This window comes from Papio anubis, chromosome 7, assembly GCF_008728515.1.
Source record: "Papio anubis isolate 15944 chromosome 7, Panubis1.0, whole genome shotgun sequence".
Lineage (NCBI taxonomy): Eukaryota > Metazoa > Chordata > Mammalia > Primates > Cercopithecidae > Papio > Papio anubis.
Window position 1 is genome coordinate 94960409 of NC_044982.1, and position 21002 is coordinate 94981410.

A 21002-nucleotide genomic window follows, 5' to 3' on the forward strand; every position below is an offset into this window, starting at 1 on the left:
TTCCTTGCCTTTCCTCTGCTCTGCCTTGAACCATGGATGGTTAGGAGGAGGGGACATCTGCAGGCTGCATCTCCCAGACCTCCTGTCATCTGGATTTTAAATGAATTCAGCCAATGGCAGGCACTGACAAGAGAAAGGAAGGAGATGCCAGGGCGCTTTTCTCCCCTTTTAACTGGTTCAGATGGGTCTCCAGTAGCAAGTCTGTCCCTCCATTGTACAGCTATCTGCTGTGCAAGACCACGGTTCTTTTTTTTTTTTTTAATGGAGTTTTTTTTTTCTTTATTGAGAAACGTAAGACTTGGGTACATCAAATAAAACCAGTTTCTGGGGGAAAAAACCAAAACCCACAATAGAAAAAAAAAGTTAACACTGCGCCACAGCAGAACCCAGAGAACATATTCGTATCATTGAAAAATTCTAGGCGCTTCATAATTGACCTTTCAATACAAAATGACCTATTAAATTTGCAATTTGTAGTTCTTGGTGTTGAGGTCCATAGGACAAGCTAGGAAGTCTTCAAACCTTAAGCTGAATTCCATGAGGGGTTATTTGGCTTTTGAATCGGTTTTTCCTTGTCTAAGAGGTAGCAGCAGCAACAGCGCCCACCTTCGGGGAAGCTTCTTTCTTGGCATCATGAGCCTGTAGAACTGCTACAGCTTCATCCACCTTGGAGTGGAGAGACTCGGGGGACTGTAACATATGCGGCAGCTCAGAGTTGTCGATCTCCAGCAGCATTCCCGTGATCTTCCCAGCCAGGTTTGAATGCATTGTTTGGATGAGTGGGAACAAGCGCTCTCCCAGCATCTGCTTCTGGTCCTTGAGGTGATGCTGCAGCCAGCATGGAGGCAGTCAGTGGCTCCTGCCCCTGCACATGGACCGCAGGCTGGGGTGCCTGCAGAGTCTGTATGGGAGGATGAGGGCTGCGGACACGGAAGGTGTATTTGAAGGGGTTAACAGCCTGGAGAGCAGCAGCGGCAACAGCTGCGCGCTGCGCTAAATTCTGCGCAGCTGTGGGAACGCCTCCAGCTTGGCAGCTGTCAGTCAGCCCTTGCTGGGCGGCACTAGCCCCACCAAAGTCCATAGCCAAGCAAGACCACAGTTCTTTAGGATGAACTCGGCGCCAGGGATATGGGAGCACCACATCATTCCTTCTCTACTGCAACCTCAGGATGGTGGCGACATCCTGATGTTACTAACTCCTGAGTTGCCTCATCGTTCCCTGTTTGGTCTGAGATCCTTCACCACCACTGAAAGCTGAATCCAATTCCCCCTGCTTTGAATGCTAGGAGTTACTTTTGTTTTCTTGGTCGTGGCCTAAATGATATATATGGTCAACAATAACAAATAAAGGAAAGAGTGCTGCTGGAATAATTGTTCCAATCTGCAAAATGAATGACTGCTGGAAAGATGATTTTTCGTTTTTGAAATTCAAAGATTCTATAAATGGCGTTTTCTAAAGTGCTGTCTGAGGGTCATCTGCTTCAGAATTCCTAGAAAAGTTGATTTAAGATGCATGTTCCTGAACTCATCTTTAACCTGCTAACTCAGAATCGCTAGGGGATGGCAGGGGAATGTGCAATATCAACCTACTGCCTATAAGATTCTTTTTGAAAAATAAAGTTTGAAATAAAATGGTCTACCCTATTTGAGCTTCTTGGGAATGTTTGGAAGAGAAGTGACACAATGTGCATTAAGGTATCCTGATGGATTTTCCATGTACTCTATTTCAAGAGATGTCACCTGTCAAAATTGATAAATTTAGATGAGTTTGGTTAATTTTTTAAATGTCACATTGTATGAATCTTCCAAAAGTAAACTATGTCCTAAGCAGTAGTAAATACGTAGCACTTACCGCTAAGAAATTTCATAATCTACAAAATAGGGAATACATACATATAAAACTATGTACAAGCCAGATGAGTTGGCACACCCCTGTATTCCTAGCTACTGAGAAGGTTGAGGCGGGAGGATCACTCGAGCTCAGGAGTTCAAAGCCAGCCCGGGGCCGGGTGTGGTGGCTCATGCTTGCAATCCCAGCACTTTGGGAGGTGGAAGTGGGCAGATCACTTGAGCTCAGGAGTTTGAGACCAGTGGGGGCAACATGGAGAAACCTCCTCTCAACAAAAAATACACAAATCACCCAGGCACAGTGGTGGACACCTGTAGTCCCAGCTATTCAAGAGGCTGAGGTAGGAAAATCGCTTGAGCCTGGGAGGTGGAGGCTGCAGTGAGCCATGATCATGAAACTGCACTCCAGCCTGGTAGACAGTGAGATGCTGTCTCAAAACAAAACAAATCAAAACAAAACAACAGCAACAACAACAGCTCAGCCTGAGTAACATAGCAACACCTCGTCTCTATAAAAAACAAAACAAAACAAAACAAGAAACCAAAAAGAAAAAGAAAAAAAAAAAACAAACTATTCACAGATCAAAATTCCATGGCATTCTTATTAAACTAGTGATTGCCAAACCTGTTTTATCATACCCTGAAAAAACTTATGTAAAAGGTAGTATTTTAAATACATTTCCAACCAAGTTTTAATACATTACTTAAAATATTCAATATCCAACACTTTGAAGAGAAACTAAATAGGTCGGGTGCTTCAGTGATAAAATATTTTCTTGGCCTAGGCTTCAGCAAAAAGCAAAGCTTGAGGCAAGCACTGAGTGCAAGTAGTTTTTGGTGGGTGGGTGGGTGGGTGAGGGCTGGGGGGAAGTGAACTCAAAGAGGAGAAGCAGGAAACTGGGAAAAGAAGAAGCCATTCCATGAGCGCTATAGAGTTTATTGTGACTACGGGCAACTGAGGCTGGATCCCACTGGGAATACTTCAATGAGGCAAATAGCATAAGTGCACTTCAAAATCGCCCTCCAGTTACACAGAAGAGAGAACTTTTATCCCTCAGTTCTTTTCCTTTATTGGTCAGTGGTTGCCCCATGTCATGTTGACTAGTAACACTTCCAGGCATGCGTATAGGTTAGTCCCTGAATGGGACTTTGCAGCTAGTCTATGCAGTGATGGCAAAGTAATTCTAGTAAAACAAAAAAAGAAAGAAAGAGAGAAAAAACAGAAAAAGACACACGGTGGAGCTGAGACGAGCTGCTGATAGGATATACCTGCAAATATCTGGTTACAGTAATAACGGCTTCTATAAGAAAGTGAGCAAAAAAATGAAATACAGCCTACGGGGAACCTGATACACCTTTTTGAAGATCTTTAATAATTATCAGAAATGACTCCAGGCAAAGGTGTGTGGGTTTTCTCAAATGCATGAATTATAAATATTTTATTTCTAGAAATGGTTTTTGTATTTTTAGCCTAGATTCTGTTTATGCCCCCATCTCTTCCCCTCCTGGCCTGATGGGAAACATTTGTCCCTTTGTAGTTAACACGCAAAACTTGGAAAGCACCCATGAAATAAAAGCAGGTTAAAATAAATTTCCTACGACATAAAATTAACCATCATAGCTATGCCTTAGAATTGTTTATTTGGTGACTGAAAAGAGTCTTGTTGGACACTGAGCAGATTACGGAGTTGCCACCAAAAGAACTTCTAAGCATAGGTTGCTTTTAAATCATTCTGGTGATAATGTAAGCTATGATATGCTGGAAGCATTTGAAAAAGTTCACGATGTGTCTCCAGCTCTCTTCTCATAAGCACAGCGAGTCATTGTTTTCTTCTCTGGTTGGTCTCAAAATCCTCCATAGCTGTCTCTCCCTCAGCTCTCCTTCTGTGATTTTCACTGCTCCTTATCACGTTGTCTTCCATTTTGCCATTAATATTTTTACAGAAACACATTTTTTAAAATTTTCTATTCTTTCTGCCAGTGTAGATCCATTTTTATTGATCTATCTCCAACCTCAAATTCTTCCAGGAACTGTTTAGGCTGCCGGTGCTGGTTGGTACCTGGTTCTTATGTATTAGTAAGAGCATAAACCCTGGAGTTTGTCAATCCTTTGTTTGAATCTGGGCTCCACCACTTATAAACTGCATGAATCTGAAATGTGTCTTAACAATTTGAGCCTCCTGTTTTCTTCTGTGAAAGGGAGATATTATTTCTCACGGGATTATTGTGAAACCCAAAGGAGGTAATAGATGAAAAAGAGTAAACTCTTTGTGTCTACATTGTGTCTGCAACATAATAAACATCTGCTAAATGGTAATTAACATCATTATTCAGTGCTATCATCAATTTATGTTTTTCATCTGTATCCTTAGATGTTATCTTGAATTTAACAATAAATGTAAAGGCAGAATTACCGGTAACAATAATTGACATTAATCTTGTCTACCAGCTTTAAACTGATGCTCTTTGAACCACAGTGCTGATAACCAGGTGTGTAGAGATCTGTAAATAGAAACATGTCTAATCAAATGTTATTTAAAAACAAACCTAGATGGCAGAAGCAATTCTTCAATGAAGCCTTCAAGCAACACCTCCAAACTTCTGACACATCTGGGAAGCAGTGCTGTAGAGCTGACCTACCTTGAATGAGACCTTTATATGTGAATAGTTTTTATTGACTTTCTCAGAGTCAGAAATAGCAGTAGATTTTGTTGCTGCGCTTGCAATCATGTTTTTAAAAATGCAAGTTTCATATGTGAACAGTGAGGAAATGATTCTTGGTCTTACTTTGTGCTCTTCAGTCCCACCCAAAGTGCAGTCAACACCACACAGTAAAAGAACAATGTTTCACTCAAGTGGGTGGCTCAGACAGGCAACCTGAAGACCAAAAGCATAAGAAAAGAAAGTTGATTTTTGAAATCTAACTATTAACCACACTAGCATGTATGAATTAGCTTCTGGAGTGAAGCAGAAACTTTTCTGCAAATATGAGGACCAAGAGTTTGGGAACTCCTCAAACACTTATTAAGATATCTTGGTTGTGATATCAGGAAGGTAGGATAGGACTAGAATTGGAATGCGGTGAGTAAAAACCTAACCAATGGTCTTCGACTATTTGGAGAGACTCTATACACACGGAAAAGGCTGCTCAGCTTGAAACATGAGAAAAATAATTCAGGGAGCCAGAATTTCACAGCATTTATCTAAAGGCTGCCCAGGAGAAAAGCTCACTGGCTGTAATAAGCACAAGACTGTCATCATAAAGATGCTTTCTGCCGAGGAGCAGGGCTAACCTGATTTTCATGGGTACATGATAGCATCATGGAATTCTTAGGAGATAACTATTTGAAACTGGCCCTCAGGAATTGCTTGCAGGCAGAGTTATGTTTAGATCTGAGGACTGATTACCCCACATGAAGAAATGAGGTCTTGACGTTTTTGGTAATAGTTTGTATAGCAATCTTACCTGAACACTGGCAGTCTACTTTTCTTTCCCCCGCCCCCCCGAGATAGAGTCTTGCTCTGTCGCCAGGCTGGAGTGCAGTGGCACAATCTCAGCTCACTGCAACCTCCGCCTCCTGGGTTCAAGCAATTCTCCTGCCTCAGCCTCACAAGTAGCTGGAATTACAGGCGTGTGCCACCATGCCCAGCTAATTTTTGTATTTTTAGTAGAGACAGGTGTTCTCTATGTTGGCCCGGCTGGTCTCAAACTCCTGGCTTCAGAAGATCCACCTGCCTCAGCCTTCCAAAGTTCTGGGATTATAGGCATGAGCCACCATGCCCTGCCGAAGGTGGTGTCCTTCTTGCCCAACCAATTTTGTCCTTTACATTACTGACCCAGATGATTTGAAGAGGGAAGATAGCTATTGGCCTCATCTCTATCTCTCTGTCCCATCCCACCACCCCTTCTTATCCCCTGTCCCTCTCTTCCCCTGTTCACCACTAGGAGCATAACAAGCCTCCTCTTCCTGAATCAGGGTGACCTCTGTGTACTGTAAGGATGCAACTCCTTCAAGATTGGTTGGACTACCCAGGCTCTGATCACAGGCTTCCTTCACCAGTGAGCCAGCTTGCCAGTCCGTGATTCATGAGACATTTATTTAGAATTTGCTGTGTGCCAGGTAATGATAAAAAAAAAAAAAAAAAAAGGAATAAACTTGATCTTCCTCTTTGGTAATATGCAATTTATCTTTCAGAGTTTTTGAAGGCTGATTCTCTAACTGCAGGTCAACCCTCCTTCAAGACTCTTGACTCCCTAGTTTTCCTTCATGACTCACTGCTCAGGAGACTGCCCTTTTATTGATAATTCTGCTCCACTTCTGCTTTCAACCTGCATATTCTTCATGAGGAATCTACTTGATCCTTGATCCTATACCCACCACTTCTCCACTGGGTAACCCTTTTCTTAGGTTCATCCATTTCCATGAGCAGCCACATTCCTCCAGACACTGCCATCGCTATGACACTAATTTGGCTTGCCTTCTGGCAACTGAAGTATGATGCCTCTTCATACAATCTTCCTATCTACTCCCTGAGGAGTGCCTGGGCACACCTGGTGTTCTGGGCACCTGGCTGCAGAGTCATATTAGTGGACAACATTTCACTTTCTGATGCTACTGCAGGTGGTGATGATGGTACCAGCATGCACACTTGTCAACATTATCACATTCAGTCCCACAACAGCAACAACAGAAAAGAGGTGAGGATATCATCCACACGTCAGAAACCAGAAGACTTAGCTCCCCAAAGTAAAGTCGTTTGCCCTGTGTCACCAAGTGGAAAGTGGCAGGGATAGCTTTATCTGTTCCTGAAACCCAGGCTGTTTCTCAGGAATATCTCCTCTATGCTATATTGCTTCCCTTGCAACTCCATTCCAGAGTCTCCTGATCCCTAAAATCCGGAAATATGTCTCCAAGCAAAGCTAAATCAGTGCAGTATCAGAGAAAACGGCAAAAGTTAGTCACTGTCTGTGAAAACTCTTTCTAAACTCAAATACCATTTATGAATTCCTCTCTCTCTTCTCAAATAGATAATTCACATTTATTTAGCATTTTTGCCTAAGTTGGCTATTTGTTGATCATCCTGGGGAAATAGCACCCTATTATTTGGGCCATCTTATCCAGCTGAACATTCTGATGCATTACTAATTCCAAAACAATTTCCTACGCCTGCAATGTCCACAGTGATAGCCACTAACCACATATGGCTCTTGGGTACTTGAAGTGTGGCTAGTCTGAATTGAGATGTGGTGTAAGTGTGAAATATATACTGGAATATAAAATCTTTGTGTAAAAAATAAATGCAGTATCTCTTGAATAATTTTTTTACTGAGTACACGTAAAAAATACTATCATGTAGAAACGATAATATTTTGGATCTACTGGGTTAATTATGTTATTAAAATGCAATCACTTTTGTGCTGGAATCACTTTTGTAATGTGGCTAGTAGCAAATTGTAAATTACATATATGGCTCACCTTATATTTCTGATGGACAGCGCTGGCCACTATAATCATAGCACTATCAGTTCAATCCATCAGCTTTGAGGTGAATTGTTCTACCTAGAGTGTATAATATTCTGTTCTGTGAGATGGGCAAATGCTATCCATGTTTATTTCTGGAATTTATTTCTAGCATTGGATCTTCATGAAATTATGTCCTTTGAGAATGGTATGCAGTTCTGTGGTGGGGGACGCCCAGGCAAATCTGTAAAGGTCAGTCTTATGGTTCAGCATTGGGACTTGCTTACAACAGCACATTGTCTAAGCCAGACTTGGACTTTCTTATGTGCTTGCATTTGTAGCAGCAATTATGGTTTCCAGGGTCAGACACTTTCAGGCAGTTAATAACCAGTTTGACTAAAGGTCCATCAGCTTCCTAGCCATTCATTAAATCCTAAGAAATGCCTTACCCTAAGGTCAATACTGCTTAGCTCAGTCATACTTTATGATTGAAAGAATGCTTTCCTCTTCCATTGTCGATAGTATTGATTGGCAGTTCTTTGGGTGGCCTGGTCATTTTTATTTGTCCCCCTTTGTTTTCAGCTGTTAAGGAGATGACATCATCTTTTCTCTGACAATATGGAATTATTGCAATGCTGAAAGCTGAGTACAAGGAGTTCCACTGTCAAACTTTGGACCTCACCTCTTCATTATTATTGCAGAGTGACTCACAGGGGAAAGGAAATTCAGAGGAACAAGGGGGCCCATGCCATAAACTCTACAAATCACCAGACTGATAAACCACCATCTTTACCACCAGTCACAATGCTCCCATTAGACTCAAACAGAAGAGTAGGTATGACTAATTCTTCCCTTTGCCCGCCAAAAATAAATCACAGCACTGAGCTGGAATGAGACACAGACTTTTCCAGGATGAAGAGTTGAGTTGGAGGCTGAGACATAGGAAACATTTTGAAAAGGAGCCAGGCAGCTCGAGCAGAGGATTGCTGAACACGCTCCCCAGACCAGATCCTTCCATGAAAGCTGGGTTGTTAGAAGCAGCTGCCGGGACTTGCAGGATATGGTGGCAGGTACAGCATTTACTAGACATGAAATATGTATTGTCCTTGTCAAAAGGTTATTCCTTAATCCATTTACAGAAACCTCTGTCCGCCAAAGACTTTTACAAATCGTTCATGTTCAGGGATCATTCCATTTCTTCCCAAAAGCCATATGTCTAAAATTCACAACAGCTTATATACAAATCTTTTGTTTGCATCTGATTCGCTGATGTTCAACTGCATGATGCAAGACAAGCAGTGCCCAGGATGTAAAAGGTAACAGAAAGAACCTGGGTACTGGGATCAGGCAGATTGAACTATAATATTTTATTTTTAATTTTGGATTTCTCATCTGTAAAATGGGAGCATTTATATGATTTGGTAGAATAAAATGTATAAAAGATCTATTACAGTGCTAGTACCAGGTAACTATCATCGTAATGATTGGGGTTAGTACACAGAACGAAATGGCTGAAGCTTTTCATTACTTTTGGTAAGAATCAGTACATTTATCAAGCCGAACGATGACTTACACTGTTCTAGGAGTTACCTCCAAATGATGCTTGGTTATTTGGAAACACCAAAAAATGAATTTCTTTTGTGATTAAAATTATTATTATACTTATCTAATCCTGACATTTTGGAATAATGTGGTATAATTTAGCATCAAAGATCTAATTTAGAAAAGTCTTTAGGAGAATGATGAAGATTTAATTCACGTAAAACTTCTTGGTGTTCACTCAGCTTATGCTTCAGTTTCATAATATACAGCCTATCACTGAGGGATGGACATCTGTCCTTTATACAGGTTGGAGAAGACAGAAATGAAAACAATATGTTCTGGAGTGACAGCTCCTTGCATATAAATCCTAGTTCTATTCCTTAACTATTGCATGACCTGTGTTAAGCACCTCTCTGTACATGGGATCCCTCACATATAAAAGAGAGTAATGGTCTCAAAGAGATACTTACACACCCATGTTCACAGCAGCATTATTCACAATAGCCTAAAGAGGGAAGCAACCCAAATATCTATGGAGAAATGATCGGATAGACAAAATATATTATGAAATATTATTCTGCCTTAAAAGAAGAAAATTCTGACATATGCTACAACATTGATGAACCTGGAGAATATTATGCTAAGTGAAATAAACCAGTTACAAAAGGACTGATACTTGATGATCCCTCCTACATGAGGTATCTAGAGTAATCAAATTCATTGAGATGACCAAGCACAGTGGCTCACGCCTGTAATCCCAACACTTTGGGAGACCAAGGTGGGCGGATCACAAGGTTAGGAGTTTGAGACCAGCCTGGCCAATATGGTGAAACCCCGTCTCTACTAAAAATACAAAAATTAGCCAGGTGTAGTGGCGCACATCTGTAATCCCACCTACTCAGGAGGCTGAGGCAGGAGAATCCCTTGAACCCAGAGGTGAAGGTTGCAGTGAGTCAAGATTACGCCGCTGCGCTCCAGCCTGGGCGACGGAGCGAGATGCTGTCAAAAACAATAATAAATAAAAATTCATAGAGACAGAAAGTAGAATGGTGGTTGCCATGATCTGGTGGGAGGGAAGAGTGGGAAGTTGTTTAGTGGGTACACAGTATCAATTTTGCAAGACAGAAAGAGTTCTGGAGATGGTTGGAGGTGATGTTTGTACAACCATGTGATCGTACTTAATGCCACTGAACTGCACACCTAAGAATAGCTAAGATGGTAAATTTTATGTTATGTTTACTTTACCACAACTGTAAAAATTAAAATAAAAAGCTAAATAACAATATTAATTTCTTTACTTTTTTGTTGTTGTGTTGATTAAATGGACTAGTGTCTTCAATAATTTAGCCCAGTGCTGGGCACATACATACAAGCCCAATAAATTGTAGGTATCAAAAAATACAAAAATAAAAACAAAACACCAAAAACTAGCAATGGATATTTTTTGGATTCACAACTCTTGGCTCTGAGCTAAGACTGTTAAGGCTGAAAACAAGCTTCAAGTTTTCCCCAAACCTGGAGTGAGACAGCAGTTCGGGGCAAGCCATGGTGAAGCCCTTAGCAAGACAACACTCCATCTGAGCCAAGGTGAGTGTGTGTTTCTTACAGTTCAGACAGAATGCAAAATAGCAAGTGGTGACAAAGAGGACAAGCGAGGTGCCTTAGGACATGCCTGAGGGGAAAGGTCAGAAGGAAGTCCTCTGGATGGTGTCCCACTGTGGCGGGAGGTCGTTGGCTGTGCCTGAAGTCCAGTCTTCAGAACACAGCTCTTGACACTCAACCAGGCAGTAAATTTCCCTCATTATAAATGCCCTTCACAGTCCTTCACTCACTTGGATATGTCTTTTCCCTGAAGCTAACAAGCTTGGCAAACTTGCTCTTTTTAATAAAGCATGGTGCCACTAGGAATATTTAAAAAAAAAAAAAAAAAAAAAAAAGAATGTTTCCTAAGCAGCTGAGATGGTTGAGGACCCGTCAGGTTTGCAGGGGCCATCTCACACCAGGATATGCCCAAGCCCAGTTGAGGCTACCTAAGGTCGGGCAGCAGGAATCTTTCTCAAAGGGCTGGGTTAATTTGCTCTTTCAGCTCACTTGCACCATCCCTGCAAATCTGGCCACGCTTCTTCCTACTGATCTAAAATATTCCAGTTTTTAATTAGTTCCAGGCCAGTTAATGCGACTGCCCCATCTGCACAATGCATTTGTGCCAATTCAAAGTCTGAAGCCGATGAACTAATATAGCCAACTGAAGACCTGTTGAAGGAGGCAAACGGAGCCGTGCTGCTGCTGGAAAATTTGCCTGGAGTGCCTGCCAGCCCCCGGGTCCCTTTCCAAGCCAGGCCTGAACCACAGGCCTGTTATGAAAGGACTGCTGAATTCAGCCCTCACCTCTCCAGAAACCAAAGGGTAATTAAAGCATGGGATGCAAATTTCCCACAATATGGGGGATGTGTCCTATGATCTATAACATTATTGGCCCAACACATGTTAACAGAAGTCATGAGCAAAATCCACCAAGGCCCAGCAGAATGGAGAAAAAATTAATACAGGTACAGTTCCTTCTAAATATGTAGCCTCATTTGCCCCTGAAATACAGAGCCAAGCTACTTGAGTCTACAGCTCCGTTTCACCCTTTGCTTCTGCATTGGATAGCTTTAGGGAATTTTACATCCAAAATTGTCTCTTAATAGTATTGCTTTGCACTTCTTAATTATGAAAAGGGAAAAAATTCATATATCATATATATGTGTAATGTATGCTTGTGTATATGTGTGTATATATACATAATTTGAGTTTGAATTAACATATTTAAATTCTGTATGTTTCTTCACATTACATTTTAATACAACATTAATGTGTAAATCATAACCCCCAAAATAAAATAATATGCATCTGATAACATTTCTCAAGTCAGCCGGGATTATGTTTGTTACAATTCAATTCAGGTTTTGTTAGACACATGGTGAATGTTAAACTTTCTCATTTTAATTGCTCTCTAAAAACATACTTTTCATTCATTCATTCATTCATCCATCCATTTGATGCCTATTTCTTGAGTATGTGTACCCACTATGTGTCAGGCTAAACCTAACTATTTAGCAGTGAACAGTAAAAAATTCACAGATGAAACTCCCTCGTTCATGGAACTTATATTTTCATATTATTTACCTTCCATTTATTTTCTTTTTTAAAAAAGAAATATCCTGAATCTTAAGTATCCTGAATACTTAAGATTCTCAAGTTATTATTGCTAACTGTTATATGGTCATCGTTTCTCTTAGCTTTTAAATTATGTTTGCAAACTCTGTGCGTGATCTTTGACTTTGACAGTTTCTTCAATGTTATTCTCATATCACAGTGGAAATGGCATTGACCCCACACCTCTGCCATCCTGCAACTCAGTGACCAATCCCACAAAGACCCTCTGGGGCTCATAATGGTTGGATCACACTTTTCATTCAGGAAGTATATACTTTCCCAGCCTGGCATGGGTACAAATTTTGGTTGAGATAGTAGGAAAAAGCATGGTCATTTTCACTGAACTGAATTAAAAAAACAGTCACAAGATGGCTGGGTGCAAATCCCTCTCAGGGGAAAAAAATGAAACAGAGACTCCTTGTGTCCCAGTGACACTGGTGTGCCAACATCAAGGTCTCATGTCAGGTTGGCCGTACTCCTGTCCTCCTCTCACTGACTCTTCAGCATCCGGCCGGATTGCTCCTGACATTGCTCCAGCCCAGGTTTAAGGACGAAAATGTCACATTACACTCCTGAGGATTTCTCCTGGAAACCTTCTGCTCCATACCACACCACAGTCTTACTTCCCAGTGTACAACCTAATCCCTACTCTTGCAACTTCCCCAGTAGCTTCTCCCAACCCCTGGATGTCTAGTCACTGAAGAAGAATGTCATCACAGAGCAGGAAGAGTTTATCACAGAGGATCAGGTAGAAGGACAGAAATGTTTTGCTACGTGTCTGTTAGAAATTCTTCTTTACCAGGACAGTAAAAAACAAAAAGAAAACTGGGAAGCAGAAGATCTGGCTTCACCTAGTCGCAATGAGCTAGACTTACCTATGACCTGCAGTGTTGACCAGGCCTGTCAGTTAAAACTAAACACATTTCACAGTGGCAGCCAGCCAAAAACATAAATTCCGCCAAAAACTAAACACTGCGCAAGGTCTGCCTAGTTTCAAAACATCTATGCCAACCCCACAATACACAGTGTGTTGTGAGTGTGATTTTGCAGAACCGCTGCGGGGACAGTCTGCAGGAAGGGGGTCAGCTCTGAAGGCCACCAGCTCTCTAGGTTTGGGGAAGGGTCTTGGGATTTCTCTTTACCTCCTATGACATAATAAAAGCCAGGTGTGGGGGGTATGTCTATTAAAAAGGGCCATTTGATTTGGTCATATGCCCACTAAATATCTCTAAGGAAGAAAGTTTTCAGAGAGCCTCAGGGGAAGCATGAGTAGTCGTTGTGTGTCACTTCTTTAAGATAGTTGAGGTTGCAAGTAAAAGCAAAGTATACCATTGTAAGAAGGCTTAGCGTAAGGAAATAAGGACTATTGTTTTGTTTTATTGCTTATTTTAAAATTAGATGAGTCTTAAAAAACACAATGGCATCAGACTTGTGGATTTTGCATCCCAGGCTAGGAAAGGCATGATGACATTTGGGAACCACATGGATGTATCTAATGGCTTGAGAGCGTGAGAATCCATAAATAAAGGGCATACATTGTCCAGGAATATAAATACATGTGCATATTTTACTGCCTTTGTTTAACAAATATATTTGAGAGATTTCTGTGTGCTGGGTCCTGAGGATGAAACAATGAACTGTTCTCTGCGAGCACTTACAAATTTTGTGGGAGATTGAGACAAGCAAGGAGGTAGCCATGGAGGGTGGGGTGAATGCTAGCAAAGGGACAAGCACAGAACTCTGTTGGGGTGGAGAGGAGGGACATCTTACTCCATCATAGGGGGGCAGGGTGTCAAAGAAATCAAAGGACTTTCTGGAAGGATATGAAGGACTATGGGAGTCAATTTAATTGAGAAAAAAGAAAGAATTAAGAGTGAGCTTATTGGCTGGGAACAGTGATCCCAGCACTTTGGGAGCTGAGGCGGGTGGATCACCTGAGGTCAGGAGTTCGAGACCAGCCTAGCAAGCAAGGTGAAACCCTGTCTCTAGTAAAAATACAAAAATTAGCTGGATGGTAGTGGTGTGCACCTGTAATCCCAGCTACTTGGGAGGCTGAGGCAGGAGAATGGCTTGAACCCAGGAGGCGGAGGTTGCAGTGAGCCGAGATTGCACCGCTGTACTCCAGCCCAGGAGACAAGAGAGAAATTCCATCTCAAAAAAAAAAAAAAAAAAAAAAAAAAAAAAAATTATTCCTCTTCAATTCCAGACTAGAATTTCACTTTTCATGCTCATCATAGTGAAGGACCCTGAACCAAGGTCTTCTTGATGAGACATTATCATGCAGCCCCACTTCAGCTGTTTCTTTCTCACAAAGGATACTGACTTCCTTCTCCCTGCTCTGTGTCAATGACCTGAATTACCAGCCTCAGTTTGCAATTCTATTTCAAAGAGGACTTCCCTGCAACCTTCAACTCCTGTTTAAACACAACTAGCCTGGAGGAGTCTGTTCTAGTTCTCCACCCATTTGAAAAGACCAATCAGAGTACTAGTGCTCTTCGGTAAATATTAAAGTGATCGCATCTCTAGAAAGCATAATTTGGATCTGCTGGGCAATCTGTGAGACACCATGCCCTGCTCCACAATCCTATATTTCAACTTCTTTCCAAAAAGCTCATGACAATCAGGTCCTATTAAGCTTTGTGATTGAAGCCATGTAAGTTAAAAGCCAGGTGTGGTGGTGTTTCTGTAGTCCAGATGCTCAGGGAGGCTGAGGGAGGAGGATCACTTGAGGCCAGCAGTTTGAGGCCATAGGGCACCATAATTGTGCCTGTGAGTAGCCATAGCCCTCCAGCCTGGGCAACATAGCAAGGCTCCATCTCTAAAAATAAATAAATGAATTAAAAACTAAGTTAATTATGAAACTTAATTCAGTGTTTGAGATTTGAAGGTGATCTGGGTTAGAGGAGACTATATGAAAAAGGTGTTTGGGATTTTAGGGTGGTAAAGTTTACCAACTAACACCTATGGACTTGTCCTCTCTTATTTCCCCACTAAAATGTGTATAAGTGCACAAGAGGAGGTGCAGAAATGGCAATTAAAGCTGAGACTACTGACTGTGGGCTCTGTCCCTATGGGAAGACTTGGTTAGGATGGCCTAACTTAGGGAGGCTGTTAACCAGGTTCTGACAACTGGAGTTACTTCAATTCCTTTGATCTTTTTTAAAAGTTAATATCTCGGGCCCGGACCAGGCCCAGTGACCCATGCCTGTAATCCCGGCACTTTGGGAGGCCAAGGCGGGCAGATTGCTTGAGGTCAGGAGTTCGAGACCAGCCTGGCCAACATGGTGAAACCCCATCACTACTGAAAATAAAAAAATTAGCCAGATGTGGTGGTGGGTGCCTGTAATCCCAGCTACCCTGGAAGCCGAGGCAGGAGAATCGCTTGGAGAATCGCTTGAACCCGGGAGGCGGAGGTTGCAGTGAGCCGAGATTGTGCCATTGCACTCCAGCCTGGGCACCAAGAGCAAAACTCTGTCTCAAAAATAAAAAAAGTAATACCTCAAAATATACATTTATCTTCCAATATGTCAAATAATCCTGTATACAAAAATGCAGTATTTATTTCACCCATCTAGACCCCAAATTCATGTTCCTCAGTAGCAAACACTTATAATTCTTTAGATTTTTCTACTGGTATATAACCAACATGCTTGATATTTTCATATAGAGAGATTATCTATTGTCTTCCACTAAAGAAGATGAATGTTTAATTGCTCTTACACTCCCACCACCTCCAGAGTAGGGGGAAGAAGAGATACATCTTCCTCTCCTCCATCATTTCCAGGCTCTCAATAGGAGAATTCTGTTTGCATTATTATGATTATACATGCTACCTAATGTTCATGCACTAAATTCTGTATTGTGCTAGGATTATATTTATTTTCTTATACAAAACTTTGGTTTTCCGGAGATTTTTGTTTATTTATTTATTTATTTTATTTTTGAGATGGAGTTTTGCTCTTGTCCCCCAGGCTGGAGTGCAATGCAACAGCACTATCTTGGCTCACGGCAACCTCTGCCTCCGGGGTTCAAGCAGTTCTCCTGCCTCAGCCTCCCGAGTAGCTGGATTACGGGCATGCGCCACCACGCCCAGCTAATTTTGTATTTTGAGTAGAGACGGGGTTTCTGCATGTTGGTCAGGCTGGTCATGAACTCCTGACCTCAGGTGATCCACCCGCCTCAGCCTCCCAAAGTGCTGGGATTACAAGCATGAGCCACTGTGCCCAGCCGAGACTTTTATTTTTTGTTTACATGGCTTGTTATGTGTTTGTTAGCAATTCTTCTTCCACAAAAACTGGGACAGATAAGGTACAACACATCCCCAGGATGTCAGACACACCAGGTAATCTATGAGGCCCATCTTATACATGTTGCTCCCAGAACCCTCTCTCCTTCAGCTCCAACCTGGGCTCCCTAGGTATGCTGCTCGCTAGGTAACAAACAACACTAAACTCAGTGGCTTTATACCACATCCATTTTATCATCTCTCATGGTTCTATGGGTTGCTTAGCTGAGCAATTCTGATTAGGACCTCAAGACCTCAAGACTCCCTCCATCTTGTCAGGCCTCAGGTGGCTCCGCATGGTGAGCTTGGGCCTCCTCATAGAATAGCCATGTCAGGGTAATTAAAATGTTTGGCTTTCTCCAGTATTCAAAAGCCAAAGGTACCAGAATTTCTTAATGTTTGGACCTCAAAAGTCCCAGAATTTAATTTCTACCCAATTCTATTGTTCAAAACAGTCATAAGGCTAGTCCAGATCTAAGAGAAGAAGAAATAAGCCCCACCTCTTCCCAGAGTCATAGGAAAGCCACATTGCAAAAAAGGATGTGAGATGGGAGATTACACGATCAGCTATAGCTCTGTATCTTCTAATTCATGAAACTTCCCTCTCCCATCATTTTGATAGTTTCCTTTACCATCATCTAGAGCACATTTTCCAGTGTGGTGGTCAACAGCCACATGAAGTCATTTAAATCTAAATTATTATTATTATTTTTGAGATGGAATCTCGCTCTATTGTCAGGCTGGAGTGCAGTGGCACGATCTCAGCTCACTGCAACCTCCGCCTCCTGGGGCCAAGTGATTCTCCTGCCTCAGCCTCCTGAGTAGCTAGGACTACAAGCGCGTGCCACCACGCCCAGCTAATTTTTGTATTTTTAGTAGACATGGAGTTTCACCATGTTGGTCAAGATGGTCTCAATCTCCTCACCTCGTGATCCACCCGCCTCAGCCTCCCAAAGTGCTGGGATTACAGGTATGAGCCACCATGTCTGGCCAGAAGATGTCTTTATCTCTTCTGTGATAGAATCATTATTCACTTGGTCCCGCATCTTTCTCTTTATAGTTTTATTCTTTACTTTAGTGGAACATACTCATAAGTATATTTCTAAGAAATGGCATATAGGTGTCAATTTTTCAGATGTTATATGTCTGTGTATGTCTTCATTATTCTTATACATAATTAAAAACGTTAAACATTTATTTTAGCTTCAGGGGTACATGTGAAGGCTTGTTACATAGATAAACTCATGTTATGGGGGTCTGTTGTACAGATTATTTTGTCACCTAGGTATTAAGCCCAGTACTCCATAGTTACCTTTTCTGCTCCTCTCCCTCCTTCCACTCTCCTCCACCTCAGTGTCTGTTGTGTCCTTCTTTGCATTTATAAATTATCATTTAGCTCCCACTAATAAGTGAGAACATGCGGTACTTGGTTTTCTGCTCTTGTGTTAGTTTGCTAAGGATAATAGCTTCCAGCTCCATCCATGTTCCTGCAAAAGGCATGATCTCATTTTTTTAATGGCTGCATAGTATTCCATGGTGTATATGTACCACATTTCCTTTATTCAATCTGTCCAAGATGGGCATTTAGGTTGATTCCATGTCTTTGGTTTTTTTTTTTTTTTTTAGTAGAGACGGGGTTTCACCGGGTTAGCCAGGATGGTCTCGATCTCCTGACCTCGTGATCCACCCGTCTCGGCCTCCCAAAGTGCTGGGATTACAGGCTTGAGCCACCGCGCCCGGCCTGATTCCATGTCTTTGTTATTGTGAATATGTTGCAGTGAACATTCACCTGTATGTGTATTAATTGTAAAATGATTTCTATTCCTCGGGGTATATACCCAGCAATGGGATTGCTGGGTTGAATAGTAGTTCTGCTTTTAGCTCTTTGAGGAATCACCATAATGCTTTCCACAATGGTTGAACTAATTCACACTCCCACTAACAGTGAACAAATGTTCCCTTTTCTCTGCAACCTCACTAGCATCTGTTATTTTTTGACTTTTTAGGAATAGCCACTCTGACTGGTATGAGATGGCATTTCATTGTGATTTTTGATTTGCATTTTTTCAATGATCAATGATACCCATCAGTGATTAAAATTTTGAAAAATTTTGAAAAATTACATTTTGGGGGAAACATTTTCCCCAGGGTTTTGAAGGCATTTCTCTATTCTCTTTAAGCTTACACTGTTGCTTTGAGAAGTTGTCCGACCTTCTGATTCCCACCCTGTGTATGTGACTTTTCTCTCTATATATCCTAAAACATTTAAGACTAGGAAAATCATCTTCATTGTTCCGAAATTTTATAAAGATGTGACCTGACAGTCATTTTTCACTTATGACATTGGATGCTCAGTGGGCCTTTTCAATCCGGACAGTCATGATCTTCAGTTCTAAAATGTGTTCTATATAATTTATTTGATAATATTCTTTTCACCATTTTCATGACAGGACCCCATATGTCAGCATCAATAGGTCTTTTTTCTTTGACACAGTATGTTTCTTTAGAAAGGTGTTAAATTTATTTAACAAGTAAACATATTTAACAAGTAAATTTAACACCTTTAAAGTAAGATGCCCTTGGCCTGAGGCAGTCTCCACGCCTTGAGTTTCTACTTAATGAACTGCAACCAAAGCCAGCAGACAAATGAACCAAGACCTAACTTAGGAGTATATTTTTTGTAATACATAGTAGGGTCTCAGCCAACTACAAGACGCCAAGTTTAGGTCAATCAAGGGCTGTCAACTGATCAAACCAGGTCCAAGGAAGACAAATGCCTAGCTGTAACCAACAAAACTATTTCTGTGTAACACTTCCATTTTCAGTCTATAAATACCATTCACGTCGTGAAATGAAGCATGAAGCTCTCTGAACCACTTCTGGTTCTGGTTCTGAGTACTGCCTGATTCATGAATAGTTCTTTGCTCAAATCAACTCTTAATTTTTATATTATCCTTATTTATTTATTTATTTATTTATTTATTTTTGAGACGAACTCTCACTCTGTCATCCAGGCTGGAGCGCAGTGGTGCCATCTCAGCTTACTGAAACCTCCGCCTCCCGGATTCAAGCGATTCTCCTGCCTCAGAATCCTGAGTAGCTGGGATTACAGGCATGCCCCACCATGCCTGGCTAGTTTTTGTATTTTCAGTAGAGACAGGGTTTCCCCATGTTGGCCAGGCTGGTCTCGAACTTCTGACCTCAGGTGGATCTGCCCACCTCAACCTCCCAAAGTGCTGAGACTACGAATGTGAGCTACCGGGCCTGGCCAATTCTGTTAAATTTAACTTGTCCAAAGTTTTCTTTGGTTTGTTTTGGCTTTTTGAGTTTTGTTTTAACAAAGAATAATGCCCATACTATCTTATTTGATGCATATACTAGTCTTGCTGGCATCCTGGGAGCAGAGCCGGAGGATGGCAGTTGGATTCAATAGGTAAAATTTTGTTAATTTTTCTTCTTCTTCTTCTTTTTAATTCTGGAGCCCTCCGCACACCCATCCCCTTTTCCCCTCTCAACCCTTTGGCCACCTTCGCTTGTGCCTGATACTGCTGCGTCTAGAGCCTCCTGGGTTAAAACTCTTGATAGAGAAAGGGTTGTATCTTATACAGGGAAGAAGAGGAGTAACCATCTCATTCCATGGGCTGTGAAAGAAAATGGAAAATCTCACGGATCCTTATATACACTTCCATCAGTTTTCTTGTGTCAGGTCAACCCCACGTCTTCCTTAAGTGGCACATCAAATTCAGGACCTCTCCAAGGTTCTGTACCATAAACGGGCATGTAAGGTTTTGGCATTCCTTCCTGCGTGTACTGAGGAACTTTCTCCGCTTTGTCCAGGCAGTTGCTAGCCATCCAAAGCCGATCTGTTGCCATCTAATGGGCTTTCAGAAGGGAGTAGAGATAAGCCTAAGTAAGAACTTGTTTTCTGAAGCATCTAATTTAAGATTTCTTTCCTTCCCCACCCCAACTTAGATTTTTGTCTTGACATCCATATGGAGACCAAAGTTCTGAGATATGTAAAACAAATAAAATAGGAAGAAATTAGGAATGATATCCTTGGATATAAAGTAAGAAAGAGGCTGAGACTGGAATAACAGATTTTGTAAAGTCTCATTTCAGATGTTGTTATTCTTTGTACACCTTTTCAGCAGAAGGATAACAACAGATTAAATTGAAAAAAAAAAAAAAAGGCATGAAGAGGCTGGGTGCAGTATCTCACGCCTGTAATCCCAGCACTTTGGGGAGGCCAAGGCAGGTGGATCACAAGGTCAGGAGATCGAGACCATGCTGGCTAACACAGTGAAACCCCATCTCTACTAAAAATACGAAAAATTAGCTTAGTCAGGCGTGGTGGTGGGCACCTGTAGTCCCAGCTACTCGGGAGGTTGAGTCAGGAGACTGGTGTGAACCTGGAAGGTGGAGCTTGCAGTGCGCCAAGATCATGCCATTGCACTCCAGCCTGGGCAACAGAGCGAGACACCGTCTCAAAAAAACCAAAACAACAGCAACAAAAATTAAAATTAAAAAAAAGCATGAGGAAATTGATATAGTAAGAGGGCTAAGCAGTAGTACTTACTGATTCTTATTTTGTAGGCCAGAAGAAAAATACCGACTAAATATCTGCCAGTCTGTTGAAATTTAAAAGGGAATGTCTCCCAATATGCACT

General features: G+C 41.5%; 1 pseudogene across 1 annotated transcript; it reads right to left on the reverse strand.

Annotated features, from left to right (window-relative positions):
- Positions 1-261: 261 nt before the first annotated feature.
- Positions 262-6303, reverse strand: LOC101019866 (annotated as a pseudogene). Its single transcript, XR_004185345.1, has 2 exons — positions 6228-6303; positions 262-1140 (listed from the first exon to the last, which is right to left on the reverse strand). The product of XR_004185345.1 is annotated as a polyadenylate-binding protein 4 pseudogene (transcript).
- Between the last annotated feature and the right edge of the window lie 14699 nt (positions 6304-21002).